Consider the following 9,495-nt stretch of genomic DNA (forward strand, 5'->3'; position numbering starts at 1 on the left):
CTTTCCTCACAGAGCTACAGAGCCATGTGCTAAGCTGTGCAGAAGGCACCAAAGGGTCTGGGAGTCTTTTTAGGAAGCCTCAGCCTGGCCTCCAGGGTGACCACACCTGAGGTGACCTGTCTGAACATCCACAGCTCAGACATCCCTATGCCTTCAGTACATGAGTTACCCAATTATTCTGCTCATACATGCCAGCAAGTCTGTCAGCCTTAAAGATTGCTGGCTGTGCCTCCAGAGGATCTCTGTTCCAGAGAAATACCTGCATCTTGATGATACATGAAAATCCCTCACGTGCTCTAATGCAAACCACAGGCTCTGGAGAGTCAAGGTCCCCTTGCTAGGGCTGAAAGGACCAGGGCTCCACGAGGAACTTTGTGCAACAGAGCAGGCAGAGTGGTCACCACCTGCTCTGGCTGCTCTCTGCCCTAGGAAACTGCACATTGTGCCCATGCCTGGGGCCAGACCTTAGCAGGCCCCTTCCAGGTCTGGTTTTGTTCCTCCCTTCTCACATACTTGTGAAGAAGTGAAATCTCAGCTGTCGGGGGGTTGGCGAGCAGAGCAGGGTTTCTAGGTGAGAAGAACAGGCCAAATGCTCTATTTCTATCACTCTCCAATGTGCCAGCTTCACAAACCTGCTGACAGTCCTTGAGAGCTGATGACATTTTTCAAAACATTGACAAAAATAGACATGCACTTCCCCCTGCCATTGAAAAAAACTCATCAACTATTTCCACAGAGCCCTTCTGCTCTCCACTCCTTCCTTGACCACCTTCACAGCTGGCTCTTCTCTATCAAAACATTTCCATAGACTCACCCTATTCCATAATAAAAAAAACCTGTTTTCTGGGAACAGCTGACACCCAACCCACTATGAGATGCTTACATTTTAATGGTAACTCCCATACATTGTAAACCTAGTCTCGTGCCCTTATACAATAACTCCTAGTAACTCCCCATTAAAAGATTTGCTTGGGTGAGAGTTTAATGCAATGGCTTAATATAATCTAAATTAAGCCATTAATACCTGTAACTAACTCTGGAAATAAAGTTAAGATCTCACTGAGTGCAAAATTCCAAATTAAAAAGGGAAAATCAAACATATTCTTCAAAATGTAATTTATAACTTCTTGCTTATATCTTGGCTTGCTGTTAAAATACTTTTGTGGTTTACCTTTTCAGTGTAGCAACAGCAATAAATCAATTTACTTCTGTACCTCGTGTATATATACACTTCCTAGAGATAAAATTTCCTTTGGCAATATGTAGTAAATTGAATTGAGCAAGTGTGATGCCATTAATAATTTTGATCTTTTTAAAGATCTGTTTGTTTCTGTACCTCTTGAACTGATCCCCTTAGAACCTGCAATTGAGCCTCTATTGGATGTAAATGTACCAAGGTATTTGTACCAGATGGGTAATCCAAATACTTTACATAAGCAGGGGTTAATATGCTCATCATGAAAAAAACTTGTAAGATGCAAAGCATTTTGCCCACTGTGGGAACAAACCTGCAAAATGGAAAGCATTTTGGCTGTTATTTAACTTGAACTTAATATGCTTACATTCAGCATATGCCCACGTCTCCTGTAAAACTAGAACCAAAGTTGTTGACCAGTAGCTTAGGCATATGAAATCCATCATTGTGAAGGATCATATTCTCACAGATAAATGGTGTTCTCATGTACAAATCCTGACTATTCAGTAAAACACCATTCTCCATCCTAAATAAATAAAATCCCAAGCCTCTCTCATATAAATAAAGTTCCTTTGTATCAAGTAACCTCAAATTAATTACTTGTATAGTGGCATAACACTTAGCTATATCCTGCTTCTACACATACTGACTCTAACAAGAGGACACAGTCTCAAGCTGCACCAGGGGAGGTTTAGGCTGGAGGTTAGGAAGTTCTACACAGAGAGAGTGATTGCCCATTGGAATGGGCTGCCCAGGGAGGTGGTGGAGTCACCATCATTGGAGGTGTTCAGGAGGCGACTTGATAGGGTGCTTGGTTGCACGGTTTAGTTGATTAGGTAGGTTGGATGATAGGTTGGACGTGATGATCTTGAAGGTCTCTTTCAACCTGGTCTATTCTATTCTATTCTATTATTTCTATCCTGCTGCTTAACAAAAAACTCCTCTCTCTGGTTGAATAACTCAGCAAATTGCTGTGACATACATTACACAGGTAATAGAGAGCAGGCAAACTTCAGATTCATGTTAAGGTACAAGCTATCTCATAAGCTTTTGTTTAGTGATGATTGATAGACTATTATTAACAAGCAGAAAAAGATGCCATAGTAAGTCATTTAGTCCAGTTCCACTCATTGCTTATACTCACTGAAGAAAGATGAAGATCCATGGAGCACAGCTTATCCATAAATAAGAGTGCTTATATGAGACTAGAAAGCCCTCATTAAGGCAAAGCAAGCCATGTAATTCCAAAATGAGCAAACGGAAGAGAAACTTCTGTGTGTGTGTTCTTGCACTGAAATGTTAGCAAATGAAATGAAAATCATCCTTGAAACCTCAGCTCACCCAGAAAGTCATAACTCACCACCTCCATGGAGTACTTTTTACAAGTCTCCAGTTAGGCAAGACATTGCAATAAGGCCAGACCATAAAAGCTTCCATGACAACAAACGGCTGAGCCTGTTCAGAAAGGTGGGGTAGCTCTTCAACATTTTAATCAACTGTGTTTTATTACTAAATATATCACTTCCTCCCTATTGACAAGCTTGGCCTGTGAATGCTGCCAGCCTGAATGGGCAAAACACCCCATCCCTGTGCAGAGGTGGAATGAAGCAAGCCGGAGACAACACAAACAGTACCAGAGGAATTTAAAGAGGCAAGTCTGACAGAGGCACAGTGGCTGTCTGTTCAAACTTCTCATGGCTCCCAATTCTCCTGTCAACTGTTCCTCATTGTCACTAAGCATCAAACACAGTCCCAATATATAAACACTTCTCATGTGGGATCAGAGACAAATGGCCTGGACTTGCACACTGGGGCTTTATTCTGTTTTCCAGCTCCTTCACACCTCATTTCAGTAGCACTTGTATATTTCTGCTACTGCTCTTGGATCTACATGGTCCCCGTGTGATGCTACAGTATCCAAGAATGATCTGTTTGCCCAGCCTCAGGCCCTTAACTTTGGGAAGCAGTCAGATGCATTTGATGTACTAGCTAAACATTGTACTTCTGAAGTCTGCATTATAAAAATTTATGGAAATCCCATTACATTGGATAGCTGAGAGTGCTGCAGTGTATTCAGTGCCAAGTGCTTATACACAGAAGAACAAGTAGATTCTTGGCATTCTGAAAGCGGAGATACATACATTCTGAGCATGTGACACTGTGGATTTAGCTAGAGAGGAACAGCTCAGGAATAAGCTCATGAGTGTAGGTCTTTGCTTGGTCACGGTCATAGTCAGGCCTTACATTTCACTCTGCACAAACAAGTCCTTATTTTCCCACACAAAAACTTGAAGAGACATTTATTGTGCTTGATATTTCAGTCTATTTCACTAAAGCAAATTCATAGATTTAACATAAGCAGGAATCTGCTGTACTGGCTCTTTCTTACCTGTTTGTACTTGATTTGCAATGTGAACTACATGGAATGTTCCATTTTTTTCCTTCAAAATTGCAAGTTTTAATGAAAGCTGCAAGATGAGAAAGGAAATTTCCACTGAATTTTGTATCTATTCTTCAGTCCCCTCCCCACCCCTTCCAAAACATATCCAGACATACTGTCAGAAAATAGTTGGGAAAAGTTACATGCTCACTGCTGAGAGAAACTCAGAACTGTTTTGTGGAAGAGCACATTTTAATGTAGCAGACAGATGGATCTTGCCTTGCCCTTGGACTATGCAAGCACTGTAACTGCTACCAGCCCAGTAGCTGGAGGCCCTCAGGACACAACATATGAAAACAGAGAAAGGCAAAAGAGAACTCCAACAGGTGCCTGCCTTCTTCACAAGCCATGTCAAAGTCTTGAAGTTACACCACAAACAAGATCTTTGTTCAAGATTGCTAAAACCACGTAATCCATGGACTAGGCCAGACAGGCTAAAGACTGTGGCAGAACTAAGAATGTATCCAGACCACATGAAAACTACATTTTACCTTGGGTTAACAACATAAACCACCCCATTTTTCCACACACTAAAAAAAAAAAAAGCAAGGCACTCTCCTCCAAGCTGTCCACAGTGATTCTTCAGGAAGAAAAACACATATAAAGAGAGAAATAGAAAAGAGCCAGTCCTTTTACTCTGAGACATGGACTCAAAACCTTTGCACCCATGGCTGAGGATCAGCATTAGAGGGGAATGATCCTACCTTCTTTTGTGTGTACCTCCCAGCCCAGTACCTTATTGTTATGCCAGGATGGCTGGATACAGATCCAGTCCCATGGGCTCTTCTACAGCTTTCTGCACCTCCGCTGCCTAGGGACAGAGAAGTCCTGCTTCCCCCAGAGAACAGAGTCTACAATTCTCTGCACATAAATGGGATAAGGGAGAGATCCCTTGTTTACTGAAGGTTTAACAGGGGAATTGGGCTGGTGCTGGCTCTACTCCCACAGGCTGCCTTGCAGTCAAGGCCTCAGAAGATGCCCATTACTGCTGAGTCTAGAGAACAGTTAATTTTAGAGACAGAGATTTCAAAACAGAAGTTCTTCATCCGCACAATCCTTTGTTTGGTGGAAGATAACATCTTTTTCACCTGAAAAACAGACTTGCATAGTTCTGTCTTTCTGCTGATCCTAAGAGTTACTGTTCTGGGGATAATTCACTCAGATCTGCCTGGCTTACTTTGAGATGCACTATAACCCCCTACTACTGAGTTAAATCCTCCAGGATAGTACAATCTCTATGTGCTATGTTTTATGTATCTGCTTCCCCTCTCCTCAGATCTTACTGTTATTCTCTAAACTTAGACCCACCACATATCAGGCCATGAAGTGTCAGAGAGATCCTCAAATGTGAAATCATTCTCTTCCACCCACATAACCCTCACCTGCCATCACCTTCCTGAATATAGGTATCTGCACTCTGTCTTCTCAATCCTTTACTGACACTTTGGTCTTTTAAAGGCTTGGTAAGGCACAGATCTACTTTGAAACATGGGCCCTGAAATTTTTCATGAGTCCATGCTTATGATCTCCTGAGTGATTCCAGATCAGACATGTTCAGTTCATAAGGGTCCTGGAGAAAAGAGAACCAAACTCAGCAAAGTTGCTGTCAGCTCAAGAGTTTGGCTGCTATCCTGCCTTGCTCGAAAGGTTCTGCAGGATCAAGTCCACATTTTGCACAGCTCCCTGCAGAAAAAGTGCCACTGTTCTCCAACCTTGTCCAAAGGACCAGGAGAGCCAAGATCCCATCCAAAAAACATTGGATCTGATTCCATCAGCACAGGGAACAGTAGCAGTGCAGATAACAGTCATGCATTCACCAAAGTCCTCATGCTTTAAACTCACAAGTCTTCTGCTTGACACAGTGATTCTCTCACACGGAGACTAGCTTCTAATTCCATCCATCTTCTCACCCTGCCAATGATGCTACCAAAACCAGTGCTAATTTTAAAATCTGTCTACAGAAAAACTCCCCTCTGGCTTCCATACCTGCTACCCATCCCTTCCTCAGCCTGCTCCATTCCCTCCAATTCCTTATCTCTTGTGTCATCTTCCACCAGTGGAGGTGATCTTTTGGTGGTACATCTGCTAAACTGACTTCTAAATCATGGAGCAAAGCTGTAGGAAAGCAGGGAAAGTACAAAGGTTTTGTAGACCTTCATGTGAAAACTTAGCTTTTTCCTTCTGAGTAATGCCAAGAATTGGACATTGCATTTTTACATGCTAAGGGTTCTGTGGGCCATTATCAACATGAGATCATGGTCTTGTGCAATACAAGTTCTTCATATTGCTAAGGTGAAAGCAGTTTTCCAAGCCACTGAGAGCTAACCAAATCAGATGGAAACAAGAACTGCACAAGATCTCAGGGCAGACAGAGACAAGTGGCTTATAGGTTCTGTAGGCTCTTATGTACAAGGAGTGCTTTGGGCTCAATGGTAAGGCCATGATTCACCAAGTGAGCTTTTCTAAGGCATAAAAGAAGGACAATGCAGACTGTTAGTAAGCTATAGAGAGCTCTAGAGGTATGTGAATGGTAAAAGATCAAGCATTGACTGGCAAGATTGAAGTTATCATCTGTCAACAAATAAGAAAAGCAAAGGGGTAAAATAAATAAAAGAAAAAGCAAGATGTTCAGACAAACAATAATAAAAAATTACAATTCAGAAGGCACATGGGGTGCTATGAGTGAAGCAGCCTGAATGGCTTGGAGGGATACCACAGCCAGCATAATTTATCGAGATAGCAAAATGGCATTTTGCTAAAACAAGCTAAATTAATTATTTGCCTCAGCGCTCCAAGAGGAGAAAAGAAGCTGACAGAAAATGACATGTCATATAATTCTCAGGGTGACAAGGAGGAGAACTAGCAGAGATTCAAGGGCTGAAGCCTATATATCCCTCCTGTGCTACTTGGCAGCCTAGGGCAAACCTTTAGTAGATGAATACAGACAACATACAAATGACATGCCAGCAGTGCTCTGCGGTGGGGAAGGGCTCTGTCTGATCATTTTCATGAAGCTCAAAACAATCTCTAGGTCTGACTCTTTGCCACAGCCTTTGTGTCTTCATTTCTGCCTGCACAAAGCAACTATGAAATTCTTCCAAATAAGAATTCTCCTTTTTTCTTGGTGGCAGCTCAACACTCCCTGTTCACAGGTATAAACGTCTAGACAAGGTGCAAAGATAAAACTTGGGCATGAGTTCATGTCACTGTTCACAAGGGAAACAGGTCAGAAGCCTTTTCTGAAGTCTCATGAAATTAACAGTGGGGAGAGCTGGCTTTTGTCAGGCTAGGTGCAGTCCCTGTGAGCTCTTGTTGCCTTGATGCAGGGTGAAGGGGTTGCTGACTTTCTAATACCAAAAGGACCTCAATGTAAGGCAGATTTCCACAAAAGACAGAAAAAAAAATGTAGATCATAGTTTTTCTCTCAGCATGAGTGTTAGCTCCAGTTCTTCCTTTCTGTAACTCACTTCCATTACAAAATAGCTCCCCTTAGTGACTGAGGGTACCCATGCATGTATCCTGTGCAATGTATTAGGGCTACTCACCAATACACAAATGCCTAGAGATCAGCAGCTACCTCCAAGGACCTCACTCTAGCCCCTAGTCTCCAACTAAGTCAACAGCAATACTCCTATTGCAGGAAATTACACCTGTAAGGACATGATAATAAAGGATTTAGTTAATCATAACCAATTTACCAGAGTTAAACTAATTTTTATTAATAAAGAGGGACACCTCAACCCACCAAAAAGCAGAGAGCAAAATTCTTTGTTATGCTTGTCCACATTTTAAGAACTACATTGACATTCAAAGTTTGAGACAAAAGCCAGTAAAATGACCTTGGCATTACTGTTGTTTTACTTTCTGTAAGCACAGAAAGACTTTTGAGTACCATGGTATGTAGATAATGAAGTTGCAAGGTGCAATGCTATTTAAAGTCATTAAGAAGTGGAATTACAGACAAGCGTCTATTTATCTTTTAACCACAGAGGTAGAGAAATATTGAAGGAGGGACAGCATACTTGCAGTGAAGCTCTTGGAAGCTGTAATAATCCAGAAATTGTCTGCTCCTCTTGCATGAGTCTGACCAACTCATTTGTCAGCTGCACATTTTCTGCCTATAGTGAAGAAAAGCACATTGCATAGCATTATCATCATATAACACGCAAGCAGGCGTAGTTGATAGATAGATGAACTTAAAGGAAGAAGGAGAAATAACAGATAAGCTGCAAAATTCCTTAAATACATTGAAGCAAAAGAGCCTGAAATGAGACTGTTTGAATTCCCTCTTTTCAGATGTCAGTGAGTTGGAAGATCACAGCAATTGCTCACTTTAGACACACTCGAGAAGGTAATCAATAGAGTAGAGAGAGCAATAATGCAATTTAATTTAATATAAATAGACTAGGATAATAAATCTCCTTCTAAACTAAGAGATAAATCCTTTCCCATTATGTTTCATTCTGTGCTTCTAAAACCACACGTGTGAGTGTCTCTGGTGAGATGTGAAAAGTGCAGAACTAAGCTATAGAGGCATGTGCAGAATTGCATGTGAAATGCATGTATGCAAGCATCATTCAAGACAAGGATGGGTTTCCCTCCTGTTAACATTTTACAGATGTTATTTTAACTCTGCACAAACTGAACTGCACCACAGGCCTCACACAGCACCCAACGTACCTGAATCTGTGACATCTTGGAGCGATGCATTTTGCAGCATCTGTAGGAAACTGGAGATGTGGACACTGTTGCAATTCCAAGTGACTGGAAACAACTTTGCTCAAAGCACTCGGTGTCAGCACATGAATTATTACACCCTCTGGCTTAGTCCACAGCCTGTTGTCTTCACTACAGGACTCTTGTTGAATCACATGTTCTGTCAGGTACTGAAACAATACATCCCAACACATCAAACACAAGTACTGTTTCCTTGCCATGGTCTCAATCAATTATGCTTAAGTTCTGGTCAGGAATAAACAAAGAGGAAATAATTTTAGGGCAATGTAGAAAAATATCCACCTATTGCTTGGGGATAGGAAAAAGGAAACAAAGTGTATCTTCAGTAGGCACAAGTGCCAAAATCTCAGTGATAAGAAAAACATGTTTATATACATATTACATTTCATATCTATGCTTACACCAGAAGCAAGTGAAGCTGACTCCAATATGTATGAGAAGTTGACAGGTATAGGAAGGTATTGTAAACTCTGCAAAGAGATTACTCTAGGGCAGGCTAAGGAAGCAAAGAAAACACACTTCAGCTGCACTATGTACAATGTAAATCATTCCAATTCAAAAGGATCACTCAAGGATGAAGTAAGTACAGGAGACAGCTAGGGCATAACATGGGAACACTGAAGTTATGGTTGGTCTAGATGGTTTTAGGGAGCAAGAAATTAAAATTTTACTCCAATGAGGTGCCAGGACATCCTAGGATCCAACACATCCAGGTACCTACAAGATCATCAAAGCTTTGCACTCTTCCGGCTGCTGCAGATGACACAAAAAATGAGTGTCCAGGGAAGTGAGGTGACATGTTCCCAGAGAGAAAGAAGACTCTGAATTGATGTTTGTGCATAAAAATAGCTCTGAGCACAAGATCAGCTGGACCCCAGGCTAATCAATAATTTCAGGACGGCAGTATATACAGGCACTTTGTGCTGGAGAGAAGAGTTGATCAATGCTTCATTATATTCTGTCACTCAATATTGAATGCTGCAGGACACTTCTAGCTGCATATGTTGGAATGTGGGGCTTCTTGCCACAGCAAAAAACTGTGAGTAAAAAGGCAGGAGAGAAGAGGGTCCATGGGTATCCTACTGGTCTGTCAAGGATTCTTGTCTCTGACATCATCTCTGAG

The 9,495-nt window shown here is 41.6% G+C and overlaps 1 long non-coding RNA gene across 1 annotated transcript in view; it reads right to left on the bottom strand.

Annotated features, from left to right (window-relative positions):
- LOC128898096 (uncharacterized) overlaps positions 1 to 8,564 on the bottom strand; it is a 34,206-nt gene extending 25,642 nt beyond the window's left edge. Inside the window, exons 1-3 of the long non-coding RNA XR_008462698.1 lie at positions 8,316 to 8,564; positions 7,658 to 7,753; positions 7,181 to 7,285 (exon numbers count right to left, since the gene is read on the bottom strand). This is a non-coding gene — a long non-coding RNA (uncharacterized LOC128898096). The remainder of the gene's footprint in view (positions 1 to 7,180; positions 7,286 to 7,657; positions 7,754 to 8,315) is intronic.
- Positions 8,565 to 9,495: the final 931 nt, after the last annotated feature.

The sequence above is a fragment of the Dryobates pubescens genome, chromosome 18 (assembly GCF_014839835.1).
Source record: "Dryobates pubescens isolate bDryPub1 chromosome 18, bDryPub1.pri, whole genome shotgun sequence".
In the NCBI taxonomy this organism is placed as follows: Eukaryota; Metazoa; Chordata; class Aves; order Piciformes; family Picidae; genus Dryobates; species Dryobates pubescens.